The 20,095-nt window shown below is 45.7% G+C and overlaps 1 protein-coding gene across 1 annotated transcript in view; it reads left to right on the top strand.

Annotated features, from left to right (window-relative positions):
- The first annotated feature begins 13,729 nt into the window (after positions 1–13,729).
- The window catches only part of P2RY2 (purinergic receptor P2Y2), a 53,380-nt gene continuing 47,014 nt past the window's right edge, over positions 13,730–20,095 (top strand). Inside the window, exon 1 of the mRNA XM_060771261.2 lies at positions 13,730–14,036. The gene's annotated coding sequence lies outside the window, so the exon portion shown is untranslated. The remainder of the gene's footprint in view (positions 14,037–20,095) is intronic.

The raw sequence follows: 20,095 nt of genomic DNA, 5'->3' as shown, positions 1-20,095 counted from the left end.
AATGGGGGAAATGTCAATGAGAGATGCTAACATAAGTTTCCTCACTATTGCACCGACTCTAGTGATGCCACTTGGATACAGATACATCACCTGAATATTATACCATCTCCCAAAGCAGTTACTTTACACCGGGATTGTGGCGCAGCTGGCTGAGTGTCAGCTGCATTAAGATCACTCTGACCAAAAGGTCATGAGTTCGAAGCCAGCCCGGGTTGGAGTGGGTTTCCAACCAATTGTGTGTAGCCTGTTGTCGACCTTTGCAGCCTGAAAGACAGTTGCATCTAAAGTGTGGGGAGGCTAAAATAACTGATTTATGAGGCCGTAAAGAAGACTCCAGCAAAGTATTCCAGCGGGGAAGCATGCGGGGAATGCGGAAGTGCTTCATCAGCATCGCAGATGGACGATGAAAGCGACAGCTCCCCTGGCAGCCAGAAAAAGTTAAATAGCCTCTATGTATGTCTGTATATGTTATGTGTTAAAATTGGCATTGAATAATTGCCATATATGTGTACACTGTAATCCGCCCTGAGTCCCCTGCGGGGTGAGAAGGGTGGAATATAAAAGCTGTAAATAAATAAATAATTGCTCTACTCCGAACTCAAGAATGTAAAACGGAACATTGAAGGACAGGAAAAGAGATTGATGTTGGGGATTTCTCATCTTCGGAGGGGAAAGGGGAGCAGGGAAGTGCTCAGGAATAGGAGGGAACAGAATCAGATGATGAGGGTTTGGAAGTGCCCACATTTCTAGAGAGACGAAAAGAGACAGAGCACAGCCGGCATTCTGCTAGGATAGCTGCTAAAAATGCTGAGCTAATTGGGAGACTCCCTAGCACCTCCTGCGTGGGGAATTCAGGGCAATAAGTCAGAGGCAGGAGCAATCAGCTTTCGCTGGTAACAACGACCTTGATCCTGATGTCTTCACTCTGATGGAATCTGCTTTGTGTCTGCTGCTAAGAACTTAGTTCATCGTCCGTTGTCTGATGGAAGACTGGTGTTTCTTTTGGGACTTCGTAAGGGACTTTAATTTGTGTCTGGATTAAGACTTCCTTGCTTTCTTTTGTACTTTTTATTGCATTTGCTAATCCTTTGTGTTTGCTAAAGTAAATCCTTTTTCTTTTACTTTCAACATTGTCTAAAGGCTGTTTTTGAAGGGCAACTCAGGACAACTGGACTGGTCATGTTGTCCAAATGCCCGTCCACCATCTCCCAAAGCAGTTACTCTACTCCCAGCTCAAGAATGGAAAAAGGAACATTGGAGGAGAGGAAAAGAGACTGAAAGAGGGGCTTAAAGCCAACCTCAAATATTGTGGCATAGACACCGAGAACTGGGAAGCCCTGGCCCTTGAGTGCTGTAACTGGAGGTCAGCTGTGACCAGCAGTGCTCCAGAATTCAAAGAGGCCTGAATGGAGGGTTAAAGGGAGAAACATGCCAACAGAACGACGCGTCAAGCCAACCCCAACCGGAATTGCCTTCCACTGCAGGAGAACATACAGATCAAGAATAGGGCTCCACAGCCACTTTCGGAACCACTGCCAAGACACCACATCTGGAAGACAATCATCCTTGAGCTAGGAGGGATCACCTAAGTAAGTAAGTAAGAATATCATACACAAAAATAGGGGGGAATAGGAAGGAGTGATGGGGACTTTGCAGACCCCAAGTTAGGTTTGGAGCCACTTGTAGGCTAACTTTCCCCATCCGTGATTTACACATTTGTTCTGATGCAGAAACAAAAAACGATGGCAATCTTGAAACTGGCAAAACCAGATGCCAAGCATCTCTGTGGTTTTTGATCTCTGATTCTTGAAATAACTTTCCCCCCCTTGCCTCACCAACCACTTTCCCTTTGAGTTTCCCACTAATCCAGTGGTTCACCTACATCCAGAGAGCACCATGGACTCAAACAATGATGGATCTGGACCAAACTTGGCATGGATACTCAATATGCCCAAATGTGAACACTGGTGGAATTTGGGGAAAATAGACCTTGACATTTGGGAGTTGAAGTTGTATAGTTCACCTACAATCAAAGAGCATTCTGGACCCCATCAATGATAGAATTGGACCAAACTTCCCACACAGAACCTCCATGACCATCAGAAAATACTGCTTTCTGATGATCTTTGGTGACTCCTCTGACACACCCTCATGACCCCCCAGGTTGAGAAACGTTGCACTAATCCATTGGGACAGTTTTAAGGTTGCTTTTCAGAAATGCCATCTAACATTCCCAATTTGGAAGGAATAATCGCTTCTGCCATCTCATATTTTCAACTGTTTCTTGCTCTGTCTGCCATGTTCCCTGTTGTCCCCAACTTACTTCAATTGCTGCAGACTGAGTTCAGATTACAATAGCTGATTGTCTTTAGCCATCCGAGACCTACTTGCTTTTTGGAAAGCCTGTAAAACTTTTCTTTTCCGGCAAGCTTTTGAAGGGTGAACAACCCGGGCTATGCCTGTTCTTGCTGCTTATAGTTATTGTTATGGTTATTTTTAAAGCTATATATATATATTTATCGTGTCATCAGCAACCATACCATTGTATTACAATTCTAACAGAGCAAAACAAACACAGAGATTAAAAAGAAAAAGAAAAAAAAACACACAGATTTTGCAAATTTGGTAGTTGGTTAAATGTCCTTTGACCAGTATCTGGCCCCTTGGAGTGCCTCTGGTGTTGCCGCAAGGAGGTCCTCCATGGTGCATGTGGCAGGGCTCAGGTTGCATTGCAGCAGGTGGTCAGTGGTTTGCTCTTCTCCACACTCGCATGTTGTGGACTCCACTTTGTGGCCCCATTTCTGAAGGTTGGCTCTGCATCTCGTGGTGCCAGAGCGCAGTCTGTTCAGAGCCTTCCAAGTCGCCCAGTCTTCTGTGTGCCCAGGGGGGAGTCTCTCATCTGGTATTACCCATGGATTGAGGTGCTGGGTTTGGGCCTGCCATTTTTGGACTCTCGCTTGCTGGGATGTCCCAGCGAGTGTCTCTGTAGATCTAAGAAAACTATGTCTTGATTTAAGTCGTTGACGTGCTGGCTGATACCCAAACAGGGAATGAGCTGGAGATGTCTCTGCCTTGGTCCTTTCACTATTGGCTGCTACTTCCTGGCGGATGTCAGGTGGTGCAATACCGGCTAAGCAGTGTAATTTCTCCAGTGGTGTAGGGCGCAGACACCCCGTGATAATGCGGCATGTCTCATTAAGAGCCACATCTACTGTTTTAGTGTGGTGAGATGTGTTCCACACTGGGCATGCATACTCAGCAGCAGAGTAGCATAGCGCAAGGGCAGATGTCTTCACTGTGTCTGGTTGTGATCCCCAGGTTGTGCCAGTCAGCTTTCGTATGATGTTGTTTATAGCACCCACTTTTTGCTTGATGTTCAGGCAATGCTTCTTGTAGGTCAGAGCACGGTCCAGAGTGACTCCCAGGTATTTGGGTGTGTTGCAATGCTCCAGTGGGATTCCTTCCCAGGTAATCCTCAGAGCTCGGGATGCTTGTCTGTTCTTAAGGTGAAAGGCGCATGTCTTTAAAGCTAATTGTATTGTTTTAATTTGTTTCTGTAAACCGCTCCGAGCCAAACTGGGAGTAGCGGTATACAAGTCAAATAAATAAATAAGTAATGTAGCACGGAGAAGAGAAGGGGTCCCATTCTGCCCTTCCCAGTTGGCTCAGGCAAAAGCAAACTGCAGCAGCCTCTGATATCTTGTCTATTCTTGGTCATTACTAATCTTTGAGATCTTGACCAGAGTTTGGTATTATTACTTTCCCATAGATATTCTGGTTTTCATTTGTGGAATGTTGACAGGAATGGAAGAATTAACAATGCCATCTCTTGTCTAAGAAAACAATGCCATCTCTTGTCCACTTTGGCAGAAAAAATGAAATGCAAAGATACAGAATGGGGGACGATGATGCCTGGCTCGAGAGCAGTACGTGTGAAAAAGATCTTGGAGTCCTCGTGGACAACAAGTTAAACATGAGCCAACAATGTGATGTGGCGGCAAAAAAAGCCAATGGGATTTTGGCCTGCATCAATAGGAGCCTAGTGTCTAGATCTAAGGAAGTAATGCTACCCCTCTATTCTGCTTTGGTTAGACCACATCTGGAATATTGTGTCCAATTCTGGGCATCGCAATTCAAGAGAGATATTGACAAGCTGGAATGTGTCCAGAGGAGGGCGACTAAAATGATCAAGGGTCTGGAGAACAAGCCCTATGAGGAGTGGCTTAGGGAACTGGGCATGTTTAGCCTGAAGAAGAGAAGGCTGAGAGGAGATATGATAGCCATGTATAAATATGTGAGAGGAAGCCACAGGGAGGAGGGAGCAAGCTTGTTTTCTGCTTCCTTGGGGACTAGGACGCAATGGAACAATGGCTTCAAACTACAAGAGAGGAGATTCCATCTGAACATGAGGAAGAACTTCCTGACTGTGAGAGCCGTTCAGCAGTGGAACTCTCTGCCCCAGAGTGTAGTGGAGGCTCCTTCTTTGGAAGCTTTTAAGCAGAGGCTGGATGGCCATCTGTCAGGGGTGATTTGAATGCAATATTCCTGCTTCTTGGCAGGGGGTTGGACTGGATGGCCCATGAGGTCTCTTCCAACTCTTTGATTCTATGATTCTATGATTCTATGAAAACCCGAGTCACCATAAATCAACATCATCCTGGATGCACATAGACACAGACATGGGGCAAATCTACACTGTAGAATGAATGCAGTTCGACACCGACTCCTTGCTATGGAATCCTGGGAGTTGTAGTTTGGTGAGGCACCAGCATTTTTTGGCAGGGAAGGCTCAAGGTCATGTAAAACAGTAACTCCCAGGATTCCACAACACTGAGTCATGGAAGTTAAAGTGGTGTCAAACTGCATTGATTCAACAGTGTAGATGTACCCATTGGGATGATTGCCAATACCATCATCCCTTACTATTGGTCATAGAAGTTCAAAATATCTGGCATCAATATCCATTCCCCAGCCTTTCATAAATCTAAAGACAAATAGTACTTATTATGTTCTTATGTGCCAGAATGAATACTCTCTGAATTTCACTTCTCATCAAGTTATGAAATAATGTGCTATTTTTTTAATGGGACTTTGGCACTTCGGGGCCTCTTTTGAAAAAGAGAGGTGGAAGAAAATTTGGTTTTCTGTTTGCTGAAAAGAACATTTTGCTCAGAAACATATATCTTTCAGGAAAATGTACACAGAAATATGGCTTTCCCTGCTATTTATTTATTTATTGTGTCAGGAGCAAACCAAACAGCTGTATTGCATTTTTTAACAGACAAACAAACAAAACACAAAGTTTGCAAGATTGATAGTTGATTAAATGTCCTTGGAGTGCCTCTGGTGTTGCTGCAAGAAGGTCCTCCATTGTGCATGTGGCAGGGCTCAGGTTGAATTGCAGCAGGTGGTCAGTGGTTTGCTCTTCTCCACACTCGCATGTCGTGGATTCCACTTTGCAGCCCCATTTCTGAAGGTTGGCTCTGCATCTTGTTTGTTCCAGAGCGCAGTCTGTTCAGCGCCTTCCAAGTTGCCCAGTCCTCTGTGTGCCCAGGGGGGAGTCTCTCATTTGGTATCAGCCATTGATTGAGGTTCTGGGTTTGAGCCTGCCACTTTTGGACTCTTGCTTGCTGAGGTGTTCCAGTGAGTACCTCTGTAGATCTTAGAAAACTATTTCTAAGGGAGCGAATAATGATGATGATGATGATGATGATTCATCACAGGCAGACAAATACCATCTGCCTGCGACAAAGAACTAGTGGGACCACAAGCCTGAAAAAGTTACAGGAAATGAACACATCAAACACCTCTGGGACTTCTGAATTCAGACAGACAGAGTTTTGGAGCACAAAACTTCTGACCTCACAATCATGTTAAAAAACAACTATGGATCGTCGATGTTGCAATCCCAGGTGACAGCAGGATTGAAGAGAAACAACTGGAAAAACTGACACGATATGAGGATTTAAAGATTGAACTGCAAAGACTCTGGCACAAGCCAGTCAAGGTAGTCCCAGTGGTGATCGGCACACTGGCTGCAATGCCTAAAGACCTTGGCCTGGACTTAAACACAATCGACACTGACGAAATTACCACCTGCCAGCTGCAAAAGGCCACCTTACTGGGATCTTCATGCATTATTCCCTGATACATCACACAGTCCTAGATGCTTGGGAAGTGTCCGACATGTGATCCAATACAACAGCCAGCAGAGTGATCTTGTCTGCTGTAGACTCATCTTGTTGTGTTTCAAACAACAACAACAACAACTTTGGGGGACTCTCCTTCTCTCTCTTGCCCCCTCATGCATGTCGCCAGGTGAGTCTTCTTTACCAGTCGAGAAAGCGCTCCTCCCTCCCTTCTCTCTCTCTTGCGGATCTTATTTTAGGTCTTGCGGCCCACCCATGGGCCGGGGGCCACAGCTTGGGAACCACTGGTGTAGATGCACCCTGTGTATGATTGGATAGGAAGCACTAGGGCTGTGAGAGCGACCAGAGTTTGTATCCTGATTAGTTGTGGAACTCCACTGGGTGACCTTTGGCACGTCCACTCAAATTCAGAGGAAAGGCAATGACAAACGTCCTCTGAAGGAATTTCGACAGAAACTGGAGTCAAGAGCCCATAACAACAATAGTCATCAATTTACTGTCGGCTGAGTGTGCAACAGGAAGACATCCCTACGCCAGAAACAGAGTTCACTGTCCAGAAAGACATGACATGGGCATTTCTTTCCTTCCCTAATATAAACAGAGCTTCAAAGGGCAATGAGAGGAAAGCATAAAGTGAACTCTTCATCTCTTAGAATAAGAGAATCTTAACGTTTAGAAGGGACTCCAAGGGCCATCCAGCCCAACCCCCCTCTGCCAGACAGGAAGACACCATCCAAGGTTTCCTGACAGATGACCATCCAGCCTCTGTTTAAAAACTTCCAGAGAAGGAGACTCCATTACACCCCAGCGCAGCATATTCCTCAGTCAAAAAGCTCTTACCATCAGGAAGTTCTTCCTAATGTTTAGGTGGAATCTGTTCTTTCTGAAATTTGGATCCATTAGTTTGTATTCAAGTATCTGAAGGAGCAGAAAATTAGCTCACTTCACCTTCTAAGTGACTGTTGCACTCCAGGTGCAGAAGAAGCCCTCTGACTTAAAACACACCACACGAAGAGTGAAGAATCAAATCTTTGTAGATTGGATTCGTAGGTGGCTGTGGAGCCCTATTCTTGACCTGCATCTTCTCCCACAGTGAAGGCATTGGTTTCCAGGTGGAAGGCGATCCCGGTCGGGGTTGGCTTGACACGCCTTCCTCCTGGCACGTTTCTCTCTTTTACCCTCCACTCGTGCCTCCTCAAATTCTGCAGCACTGCTGGTCACAGCTGACCTCCAGCTGGAGCGCTCAAGGGCCAGGGCTTCCCAGTTCTCAATGTCTTTGCCAGAGATTTTAAGGTTGGCTTTGAGGCCATCTTTAAATCTCTTTTCCTGTCCACCAACGTACTGTTTTCTGTTCTTAAGTTCAGACTAGAGCAACTGCTTTGGGAGACGGTGGTCAGACATCCGGACAACGTGGCCAGCTGGAAGGTTTTGTGGTGTTGTAAATTAGTGAAATTAGCCTCCCTGCAAATCAATACCTATTATTACCTACTTGACAGATGCAACTGTCTTTTGGGCTGCATAGGTCAACAGCAAGCTATCCTATTGATGGTTGGGAGCTCACTCCGACCTGGGCTGGCTTCAAACTCATGACCTCTCAGTCAGTAGTGATTTAATACAGCTGGCTACTAACTAGCTGAGCCACAGCCTGATCCTGATGTGTGTCAAACCCCAACACCAACCTCTAGGTAGCAAAGCATATGGAAAAAGGTGGTGGGACCAGGGGCGGCTCATCCATTAAGCAAAGTAAGCAGTCGCAGTACACTTTTTTTTGCCAGGGGCACAGAGGCACCTCTGTAAATGCCCCTTGACTGCCACTTGAGGAGCGCCCCCTCGGCTCACAACAGCCCTCGCAGTCTGGGGGAAGCCTCGGCTTCCTTGCCTCGCTGCCAGGCAATCCTCTTCCCGAAGGGGCCGGGCCCTTGAGCCTCGCCTAGCCCCTCTCATTCCTGCTCCACCCGGCTTCCGGGTGCATACACAGAGCCGGTGCTTAATCGTTCTCCGAGTTCGATCCCTTCCCCATGACCGGCTCCCTTTCCTGAGCCACCAGCGCTCCACCCACCTCCTCTCCTCTCCCCAATCTGCAGGTGGGCCAAGGGGCAGAGCCGCCGCGCCGCACTTTCTCCCTTGCCTGGCTCGCTTTGGGTCCGGAGGCGTGTCTGAAGACCCCGGCGTGCACACCAAAAGTCCCCTCTTCTCCTGACTTTCTCCTCAGCCATTGGGACCAAGAGAGAGAGAGATCCCCACCGGCTGGAGGTATCTCCCACCTCCGCTCCCTCCTTTGTTTTTGCGCATACCTTCAGGAAAGGCAGTCATCTCCGTCTCTCTCTCTCTCTCTCGGTCCCAATGGCTTGGTCCCAATGGCTATAGTTCATCTACAATCAAAGAGCATTCTGAACTCCACCAATGATGGAATTGAACCAAATATGGCACACAGAATGTTAGAGACTGGGAATTTATGGTGACAGGCCCAGAAGGCAAGGGAGGAAATGAGATTCCGATGAGGTTTTCCAACAAGGCTTTATTTCAAGTTGATCAACATGAGATGAATAGCCTCTTGACCATCCTGGTCAAAGAACAAAGACCATTCACCCCTTTGTGGCGTACTTAACAATGGTTTTATATCAAACTTGTAAAAACAACACGTAAGCAACTTCTGATTGGTTGTTCTGTTTCTACCATTATAGCATATTCATGTTTTTGTTGAATGTTTGACCCTGAGCTGTAATTTTACCTATCTGTAAGCTTGCTTATCCAAGGCAGAAAGAATTTCGTGGGAGTAGATCTGCTTGTGTCTGAGCACAGGCAATTATTTTTTCCTATCAGCAGCAGCTGTTGGCAAGCAAAGCTCTCTCAATAGACAGGGATTCTGGGTCTCAGTAGACAGGGATTCTGGGACTTGTAATAACTGGAAATTTATTTTTCTTAATCACGTTCCTATAAGAACTCCCACGACAAACAGAAAATATATATCAATGATTGGTTGGGGGGGCGGGGCGCCAAAATACTGTTTGCTTACCATTGAAAATTACCTAGGGCCGCCTCTGGGTGGGACCAACACGTTTACTAATACATATAGTAAAAAATGAAGAAAAATAATAAGACACCAAAACACTTAAATACTTAATGTGCTTTAATCTGTGTTTTAATGATATTTTAATGATGTTATGTTTTATATTTTCACTGTGTCATACACTGCCACAAGCCACCAATTATTATCATTGTTGTTGCATTACAGAGAATAAAACCAAAAATCAAACATCTAAGCAAATACAAGTGACGCAATCCAGTTTCATAGGGAACAATAATTTTGCAATGAATTGTTTTAAGAAAAATCCAGCAGCCAGTTTTTAAAGAGTCGTGTTTAAACACAAATCAACAAGTACTACGGAGATGACGTATTTCCAAGAAGAGAATGAAGCCAGAAATCCAACAAAGCTGCAAGCAATTTCAAAATGTCCTAATCCATTGATTGAAAAAAAAAAGAGCAATGCTTGAGATGACAGCAAAACTTAGTTCGCTCTTATGTATTGATATTTAGGTATGTCTTGTATGTTAAAATAGTGTTTCTCAACCTGGGGAAGGGATCACGAGGGGGTTTCGGAGGGGTCACCAAAGACCATCAGAAAACACATATTTCTGATTGTGTTCCAGCAGACACCAACTAACCCCTCTCCAATGCCAGTGATACAGCTGAATGGTGTAACATTAGAAAAAGTTGATCATCTCCGCTACCTTGGCAGCCACCTCTCCACCAAAGTCAACATCGACACCGAAATACAACACCGCCTGAGCTCTGCGAGCGCAGCATTTTTCCGAATGAAGCAGAGAGTGTTTGAGGACCGGGACATCCGTAGGGATACCAAGGTGCTTGTTTATACAGCTATTGTCCTCCCAACCCTGCTCTATGCCTGCGAAACATGGACTGTCTACAGACGTCACATGCAACTCCTGGAACGATTCCACCAGCGCTGCCTCCGGAAAATCCTGCAAATCTCCTGGGAAGACAAGCGGACAAACGTCAGCGTGCTGGAAGAAGCAAAGACCGCCAGCATTGAAACGATGGTCCTCCGCCATCAAGTCCGCTGGACCGGCCACGTTGTCCGGATGCCCGACCACCGTCTCCCAAAGCAGTTGCTCTCCTCCGAACTCAAGAACGGAAAACAGAATGTTGGAGGACAGGAAAAGAGATTGAAAGATGGCCTCAAAGCCAACCTTAAAAACTCTGGCATAGACACTGAGAACTGGGAAGCCCTGGCCCTTGACCGCTCCTGCTGGAGGTCAGCTGTGACCAGCAGTGCTGCAGAATTTGAGGAGGCACGAATGGAGGGCGAAATGGAGAAGCGTGCCAAGAGGAAGGCGCGTCAAGCCAACCCCGACCGAGACCGCCTTCCACCTGGAAACCAATGCCCTCACTGCGGAAGAAGATGCAGAGCAAGAATAGGGCTCCACAGCCACATACGGACCCACAAGAATATTGGAAGACAATCATCCTCGGAAAGCGAGGGATCGCCTAAGTAAAGTAAGTAAAGTAAGATTGAGTTAGGAACCTCTTTGGCAGAGAGGGCTGTCCCATCTCTCTGCCTGTCCTTCTCTTCCTTTTTGGAAACAGACATCAAATCCTCCCTCCAAAAACCCTCCTCTGCTGTGATTGGCCAGCCTCTCAGCTAAGGGGAGGGCTGTTTCTGAGACTCCAAGTGGGGAGGGGAGAGCAGGCGTTCTTGGCATATGGCAGCGTGGCACATAGGCAAGGGAGAGTGTGTGAAGCTGAAGGTAGATTAGTGCCAGCAAGTTCCTTCAAGGCGGGGGCGTTCTATGTGGGAAGTTTATCTCTTTGATTGTAGGTGAACTATACATCCCTATAACTACAACTCCCAAATGTCAAGGTCTATTTTCCTCAAACTCCACCAGTGTTCACATTTGGGCATATTGAGTATTTGCACCAAGTTTGCTCCAGATTCATCATGGTTTGAGTCCACAGTGCTCTCTGGATGTAGGTGAACTACAACTCCCAAACTCAAGGTCAATACCCACCAAACCCTTCTAGTGTTTTCTGTTGGTCATGGGAGTTCTGAGTGCCAAGTTTGGTTCAATTCCATCGCTGATGGAGTTCAGAATGCTCTTTGATTGTAGGTGAACTATAAATACTAGCAACTACAATTCCCAAATGACAAAATCATAATTTTTTGAGTGATGGTCACTCCTTGTGTAGTGAGACATTTTGTTGTCAAATTTAGTGGGATTTGGTTAATTGGTTCTTTTGTTTTTAAGATACAGAGCATTTTTAGTGGCTCTCAACCTTCCGAATGCCTAGACCCCTTAATACCATTCCTCATGTTGTGGTGACCCCCAACCATAACATTATTTTTGTTGCTACTTCATAACTGTAACTTCGCTACTGTTACAAGTCGTAATGTAGATTATCTGATATGCAGGATGTATTTTCATCCAGTGGACCAAATTTGGCATTTGGGAGTTGTAGTTGATTTTTGTCATTTGGGAGTTGTAGTTGCTGGGATTTATAGTCCACCTACAATCAATGAGCATTCTGAACTCCACCAATGACGTAATGGAAACAATTTTAGCATACAGATCTCCCATGACCAACAGAAAATACTAGAAGAGTTTGGTGGGCACAGACCTTGAGTTTTAGAGTTGTAGTTCACCTACATCCAGAGAGCACTGTGGACTCAAACCATGATGGATCTGGACCAAACTTGGCACAAATACTCAATATGCCCAAATGTGAACACTGATGGAGTTAGAGGAAAATAGACCTTGACATTTGGGTGTTGTAGTTGCTGGGATTTATAGTTCACCTACAATCAAATAATATTCTGAACCCCACCAACAATAGAATTGGACCAAACTTCCCACACAGAACCCCCATGACCAACAGAAAACACTAGAAGGGTTTGGTGGGCATTGACCTTGAGTTTAGGAGTTGTAGTTCACCTACATCCAGAGAGGACTGTGGACTCAATGATGGATCTAGACCAAACTTGGCATGAATACTCAATATGCCCAAATGTAAACACTGGTGCAGTTTGGGGAAAATAGACCTTGACATTTGGGAGTTGTAGTTACTGGAATTTATAGTTCACCTACAATCAAAGAGCATTATGAACCCCACCAATGATAGAATTGGGCCAAACTTCCCACACAGCACCCCCATGACCAACAGAACATATTATGTTTTCTGATGGTCTTTGGCGACCCCTCTGACACTCCCTGGCAACCCCTCCAGGGGTCCCGACCCCCAAGTTGAGAATGCTGATATAGATGATTCTGTGATCCTAAGCTTGGTTAACAGTGAAAGGCTGGATGTCACGAGTGATGTTGATCGTGGCAGAATGAGATGGGACTAGATGAAATTGAAATTGAATCCAGACAAGACAGAGGTACTCCTGGTCAGTCGCAAGGCCGAACGGGGTATAGGGTTACAGCCTGTGCTGGACGGGGTCGCACTCCCCTTGAAGGCGCAGGTTCGCAGCTTGGGTGTGACCCTGGACTCATCGTTGAGCCTGGATCCCCAGGTTTCAGCGGTGACCAGGGGAGCATTTGCACAGCTCAGGCTCGTGCGCCAGCTGCGCCCGTACCTTGGGAAGTCTGACTTGGCCACGGTAGTACATGCTCTGGTCACATCCCGCCTTGACTACTGCAACGCTCTCTACGTGGGGCTGCCCTTGAAGACGGCCCGGAAGCTCCAGCTAGTCCATCGCGCGGCAGCCATGTTACTAACAGGAGCGGGACGCAGGGAGCATACAACGCCCTTGTTGTACCAGCTCCATTGGCTGCCGATTCGCTACCGGGCCCAATTCAAGGTGCTGGTGTTGGCCTACAAAGCCCTAAACGGCTCCGGCCCAAAATACCTGTCTGACCGCATCTCGGCCTATGAGCCCACGAGGGCCTTGAGATCGTCTGGGGAGGCCCTTCTCTCGATCCCGCCTGCCTCACAGGCACGCCTGGCGGGGACGAGGGACAGGGCCTTCCCGGTGGTGGCCCCCCGGCTGTGGAACACCCTCCCTGTTGACATCAGACAGACGCCCTCCCTTATGACATTCCGCAAGGGACTAAAGACGTGGTTGTTTGAGAAGGCGTTTGAGTAAGTGCTGTAACAATTGGCAATGGCGATTGGAACGGAACATGGATAACGAGACTGGATTGTGATTCAAATGATGAGACGTCGCGAATGATTTAGTGTAATTGTATTATGGATAGTGATGTTGTTTATTGTTGTTGTGATATTGTTTATGTTGTAAACTGATTTTATATGTTGTACACCGCCGTGAGTCGCCCTAGGGCTGAGAACGGCGGTCTACAAGTGCAGTAAATAAATAAATAAATAAATAGATGACCCTTGAGGTCTCATCCAACTCTAGGATTGTATGGTATGGTCCAATGGTTTCCCCTGAACCGGCTCAACTTGGAGAGCTGTCAGCCCGGTGCCGCTTCCTCTTTGCTTTGACAGCTTGTGGCAACTGGGTGTCGCATTTGCCACACTGAAGTGGGGAAGTGGATGTGGGATGGGCTGGGAAGGGATGTGGGTGTTCTCTCTGCCTCCCTCCTCCAACAGGATTCGGGGAAGGAGAGCATGAAAGGAGCAGGACAGCTGCTGCCGGGGCAGGGCCAGTCTGGGCAAGCCAGCCTCAGAGCTGCTCCTTGGGTGCCTCCTCCTCCTCCTTCTCTTTTTTTCTCCTCCATCTCCTCCTCCTCTTCTTTCACCTCCTCTCTTGGCGCAATAGCTGCTGCCTGTCGCTTTGTCCTGGACGGAAACATTGGAGGAAAGCAATGGGGACCTTTCCATGGACTTTGCAACACTTAAGGTTCCTGGACTGAACATGGAAAAGCAAGCAACTTGAGAAGCCTTCCCAGGAAATCCAAAAAACTGTAAGTTATGACTTGATGCGTGCGCTTCCTTTCTTGTATGTAACAGGTTGCTGAACATCTTGCACAACACGTTGCGGCCCAGTGCCAGCGATTAAACTCCAAAGATCAAGACACTTCTCGTAAAAGGTTGCAGGAGACGCCTCCAAACAGGGCGAAAGGTGTGACACTCTTGTTCTGTCCCTATGGAAAAACTCTTGGAGATCTCCTTAATTTTTATTCTGCCTCCTCCAGGTTCTGATAGCAAATCTGATCAGGGTTTCTATCTCTCCAGTCCTATTTTTAGCTTCTGTTTTCTTCCCCCTTCAGCTTGTAAATAAGTTGTGACCTGCCTGAAGTTTGAGAGAGAGGAGCAAAGCTGTGAGTGTGATTTACAGTTGCCAAGTGGAAGAAGGGACAGGGCTCCTAAGCCTTTAAGAGTTGGAATTGTGTGGAAGAGTTGTGCAAAAAGGGGAATTTGAACTGCTGGGGATTGTCATGCAACAGAGTGTACAAAATCCCCTCTTTTACATGGCTACTTCCTGCACAGGAGCCCCATCCTCTTGTTTCACTTGGCAACCTTAATGTAGGCATGCTTTCCTCAACTCTCCAGGCACGTGGGAGTGCATTTACACCAGTGTTTCTCAACTTTTCTAATGCCACAAACGCTTAATACAGTTCCTCATGTTGTGGTGACCCCCAACCATAACATTATTTTCATTGCTACTTCAGAACTGTCATTTCTCTATTGTTATGAATCGTAATGTAAATATCAGATATGCAGGATGGATATTCATTCACTAGACCAGTGTTTCTCAACCTTCCTAATGCCGTGACCCCTTAATACAGCACCTCATGTTGTGGTGACCCCCCAACCATAAAATAATTATCATTGCTATTTCCTAACGGTAATTGTGTTACTGTTATGAATCATAATGAAAATATCTGAAATGCAAGATGAGTTTGCATTCACTAGACCAAATTTGGCATAAATACCCAATAACGGAGCTCCATGCAGTCGTGTCGGCCTTGGAGGTGTCTATGGACAACACCAGCTCTTCGGCCTAGAAATTGAGCACCAACCCCCAGTCTTGAACATGACTGGACTTAATGTCAGGGGAAAACTTTTACCTTACCTTACCCAATATGCCAAATTTCAATACTGGTGGGATTGGAGGGAGAATTGAGTTTGTCATTTGGGAGTTGTAGTTACTGGGATTTATAGTTCACCTAAAATCAAAGAGCATTCTGAACCCCACCAATGATGGAATTGAACAAAACTTGGCGCACAGAACTCCCATGACCAAGACAAAATACTGGAAGTGTTTGGTAGGCATTGACCTTGAGTTTTGGAGTTGTAGTTCACCTGCATCCAGAGAGCACTGTGGGCTCAATGATGGATCTGGATCAAACTTGGCACGGATACTAAATATGCCCAAATGTAAACACTGGTGGAATTTGGGGGAAATAGACCTTGACATTTGGGAGTTGTACTAGTTGCTGGGATTTATAGTTCACCTACAATCAAAGAGCACTCTGAATCACACCACAGATAGAAATGGGCCAAACGTCCCACACAGAACCCCCATAATCAACAGAAAATACTGGAGGGATTTTGGATGAACTGACAGTGATTTAGGGGAGATGTAGTTCACCTAGATCTAGAGAGCACTGTGAACCCAAATGACTATGCCAAAGGGATTCTTAAGATCATCAGAAATATGTGTTTTCTAATGGTCTGTGGCGGCCCCTCTGACACCCCTTCGCGACCCCTTCAGGGGTCCCGACCCCCAGATTGAGAAACACTGCACTAGACCAAATTTGGCACAAGTACCCTATACGCTCAAATCTGAATACTGGTGGTTTAGAGGGGATAGATTTTGTCATTTGGGAGGTGCAGTTGCTGGGATTTACAACCTGCTTTGTCTTCAAAAAACAATGAGATTCAAATGCTCCATGAGATTCTTAGTGGATCACAAGCTGAACATGAGTCCACAGTGTGATGCGGCAGCCAAAAGGTCAACATGATTGTTGGCTTCATCAAGAGGAGTATAGTGTCTGGATCAAAGGAAGCCATAGTCCCCCTCAATTCTGCTTTGGTCAAACCTCTTCACTTGGAATAACCCTGTGTCCAGTTCAGGGTACCATATTTCAAGACGCCAAATTGGGAGGGATAGCCAATACTCCAGAGGACAGGAGCAGGATTCAAAACGATCTTGACAGATTAGAGAGATGAATGGCCAAAACTAACAAAATGAAGTTTAACAGGGACAAATGCAAGATACTCCACTTTGGCAGGAAAAACGAAATGCAAAGAGACAGAATGGGGGACAATGCCTGGCTCGAGAGCAGTACGTGTGAAAAAGATCTTGGAGTCCTCATGGACAACAAGTTAAACATAAGCCAGGAATATGATGCGGTGGCAAAAAAAGCCAATGGGATTTTGGTCGGCATCAATAGGAGCATAGTGTGTAGATCTAGGGAAGTCATGCTACCCCTCTATTCTGCTTTGCTTAGACCACACCTGGAATATTGTGTCCAAATCTGGGCACCACAATTCAAGAGAGATATTGACAACCTGGAATGTGTCCAGAGGAGGGCGACTCAAATGATCAAGGGTCTGGAGAACAAGCCCTATGAGGAGCGGCTTAAGGAGCTGGGCATGTTTAGCCTGAAGAAGAGAAGGCTGAGAGGAGATATGATAGCCATATATAAATATGTGAGAGGAAGCCACAGGGAGGAGGAGGGAGCAAGCTTGTTTTCTGCTTCTCTGGAGAATAGGACGCAAAGGAACAATGGCTTCAAACTACAAGAGAGGAGATTCCATCTGAACATGAGGAAGAACTTCCTGCTGTGAGAGCCGTTTAGCAGTGGAACTCTCTGCCCCGGAGTGTGGTGGAGGCTCCTTCTTTGGAAGCTTTGAAACAGGGGCTGGATGGCCATCTGTCAGGGGTAATTTGAATGCAATATTCCTGCTTCTTGGCAGAATGGGGTTGGACTGGATGGCCCAGGAGGTCTCTTCCAACTCTTTGATTCTATGATTCTATCTATGATGTACGACGGAGACTATGACCGTGTGTTAAAGGGCAATTTCGACTGGCGGAAGAGGCAGGACACACACCAAGTAGCCTCCATTCAAAGTTGGATTGAAAATACAGTGACATTTTGGAAGCTTTTAAACAGAGGCTGGATGGCCACCTGTCTGGGGTGATTTGAATGCAATATTCCTGCTTCTTGGCAGAATGGGGTTGGATTGGATGGCCCATGAGGTCTCTTCCAACTCTTTGATTCTATGATTCTATGATTCTCTGCCAAAGTGTGTGGGTATCTCCACAAACTACAATTCCAAAGATTCCATAGTATTGAGCCACAGCACAAGGTGATGTCGAACGGTATTCATTCTATAGTGAGAGACTGAACTCTTCCTTCTGAATGGAATGCATGTTTACTCAAAAGTAAGCCCCTCTGATTTCAGGGGATTTGCACCCAAATCCATACAGATCAGACGGCGGCTTTGATAATTTTTGATCTTTTTTTTTTACTTCTTCTTGGCCACAAATTTATGGCACAGCAGCTGCCTGATGTAAAAACGATGCTTGTTTCCCTACCCACATTTTTTGCATTGTAAAGCCATTCCAGAATTAATTGCATTCACGCTAGAGAAGTTCAAATAGATGGTGATCTGTAAGGTAGACATTCGAGTGAATATAAATAAACCCGGTTGTTGTTGTTATCGCTGTGTGTCTTAGCAATGGTTGAATCATTGCAGCCTCAAAAACCACCCCTGTGAGGTAGGCCACCAATTTACCAGGACTGTCAGATTAATTTCCTGTCTGGCTATGGTTTGGAACCGCAATATTCCAATATCATGTGGTTGATAGGTGAGAATACACTTCTCTGTGAATACACACACACACACATATTGAGAGAAACTGCATTATATGAGTCTACACTGACCATATAAAGTAGTTTCAAACTGCATTACAAACTGTTTCTTTTTCTTCCTCCCTCTTTTATCCTCATCTTAATTATGAGGGTTGAATGAAAAGTAATGCCTCCACCTTCGTAACTCCTCAACAGATGGCAGTACTGGTATGCGTCAGGTACTGGCTTGTTCAGTAGACTCTCCTCTGTAATTCCATTTTGGTGGGAAGCCTTAGCATTGAACGGTTGTGTTGTTAAAGTGAAAAGTATTGCCTCCAACTTCATAACTCAACAGATGGCAGTACTGGTATGCGTCAGGTACTGGCTTTTTCAGTAGACTCTCCTCTGTAGTTTCATTTTGGTGGGAAGCCTTAGCATTGAATGGTTGTGTTGTTAAAGTGAAAAGTAATGTCTCCACCTTCGTAACTCCACAACAGATGGCACTACTGGTATGCGTCACGTACTGGCTTGTTCAGTAGACTCTCCTCTGTAGTTCCATTTTGGTGGGAAGCCTTAGCATTGAATGGTTGTGTTGTTAAAGTGAAAAGTAATGCATCCATCTTCGTAACTTCACAACAGATGGCAGTACTGGTATGCGTCAGGTACCTTGAGTTTGGAGTTGTAGTTCATCGACATCCAGAGAGCACCATGGACTCAAACAATGATGCATCTGAACCAAACTTGGCACGGATACTCAGTCTGCCCAAATGTGAACACTGGTGGAGTTTGAGGAAAATAGATCTTGACATTTGGGCGTTGTAGTTGTGGGGATTTATAGTTCACCTCAAATCAAAGAGAACGCTGAACCCCACCAATGACAGAATTGGGCTAAACTTCCCACACGGTGCCCCCATGACCAATCTATATAAACAAAAATATAAAGTTTGTTTGTGGGATTGACATAACTCAAAAACCACTGGGTGAATTGACAACAAATTTGGACACAATATACGTATCAGGCTGCCGAATAACCATCACTCATAAAAACACTGAAAAATACACCGGAAGAGACTTTAAAAGCCAAAATTTAAAAAAATACAATGCATGCGCAAAACCACATATATACACATACACACACACACACATATACACACAAAACACATATGTACAGACTGGGACACAGTAACACATGGCAGAGGACGGGTAGTAGAAAATACTGTGTTTTTGATGGTCTTTGGCAACCCCTCTAACACCCCCTCCTGACCTCCCCCCCCCCCCCCGGGGTCCCGACGCCCAAGTTGAGAAACACTGCTGTATCCCCTTGGGGAGATAGTGCGGAATACAAATAAATTATTATTATTATTATTATTGTTATTATTATTATTAGAAACGCAACAAGATGAGTCCACAGCAGACACTCTGCTGGCTGTTGTATTGGATCACACGTCGGACACTTCCCAAGCGTCTAGGACTGTGTGATGTATCGGCGAATAATGCGTGCAGATCCCAGTAAGGTGGCCTTTTGCAGCTGGCAGATGGAAATCTTGTCAGTGCCAATTGTGTTTAAGTGCAGGCCAAGGTCTTTCGGCACTGCACCCAGTGTGCTGATCACCACTGGGACCACCTTGACTGGCTTGTGCAAAGTCTTTGCAGTTCAATCTTTAAATCCTCATATCGTGTCAGCTTTTCCTGTTGTTTCTCTGCAATCCTTCTGTCACCTGGGATTGCAACATTGACAATCCATACTTTGTTTTTTAACACAATTGTGAGGTCAGGAGTCTTGTACTCCAAAACTCTGTCTGTCTGAATCTGGAAGTCCCAGAGTATCTTGACTTGTTCATTCTCTGTACCTTTTTCCAGCTTGTGATCCCACCAGTTCTTTGTCGCAGGCAGATGGTATTTGTGGCACAAGTTCCAATGGATCATCTGAGCAAGGGTGTTGTGCCTCTGCTTGTAGTCTGTCTGCACAATCTTCCTGCAGCAGCTGAGGATGTGAATCATTGTTTCATCTGCTTCCTTGCAGAGTCTACACTTGGGATCTATTGTCGACTTTTCAATTCTGGCTTTGATGGCATTGGTTCTAATGGCTTGTTCTTGGGCTGCCAGAATCAGGCCCTCCATCTCCTTTTTCAAAGCTTATTATTATTATTATTATTATTATTATTATTATTACAAAGTAGGATATCATCATCATCATCATCATCTGGACACATTCTATA

This window comes from Anolis sagrei, chromosome 3, assembly GCF_037176765.1.
Source record: "Anolis sagrei isolate rAnoSag1 chromosome 3, rAnoSag1.mat, whole genome shotgun sequence".
Classification (NCBI taxonomy): Eukaryota; Metazoa; Chordata; class Lepidosauria; order Squamata; family Dactyloidae; genus Anolis; species Anolis sagrei.
This window is presented reverse-complemented; position numbering and strand designations above follow the sequence as displayed.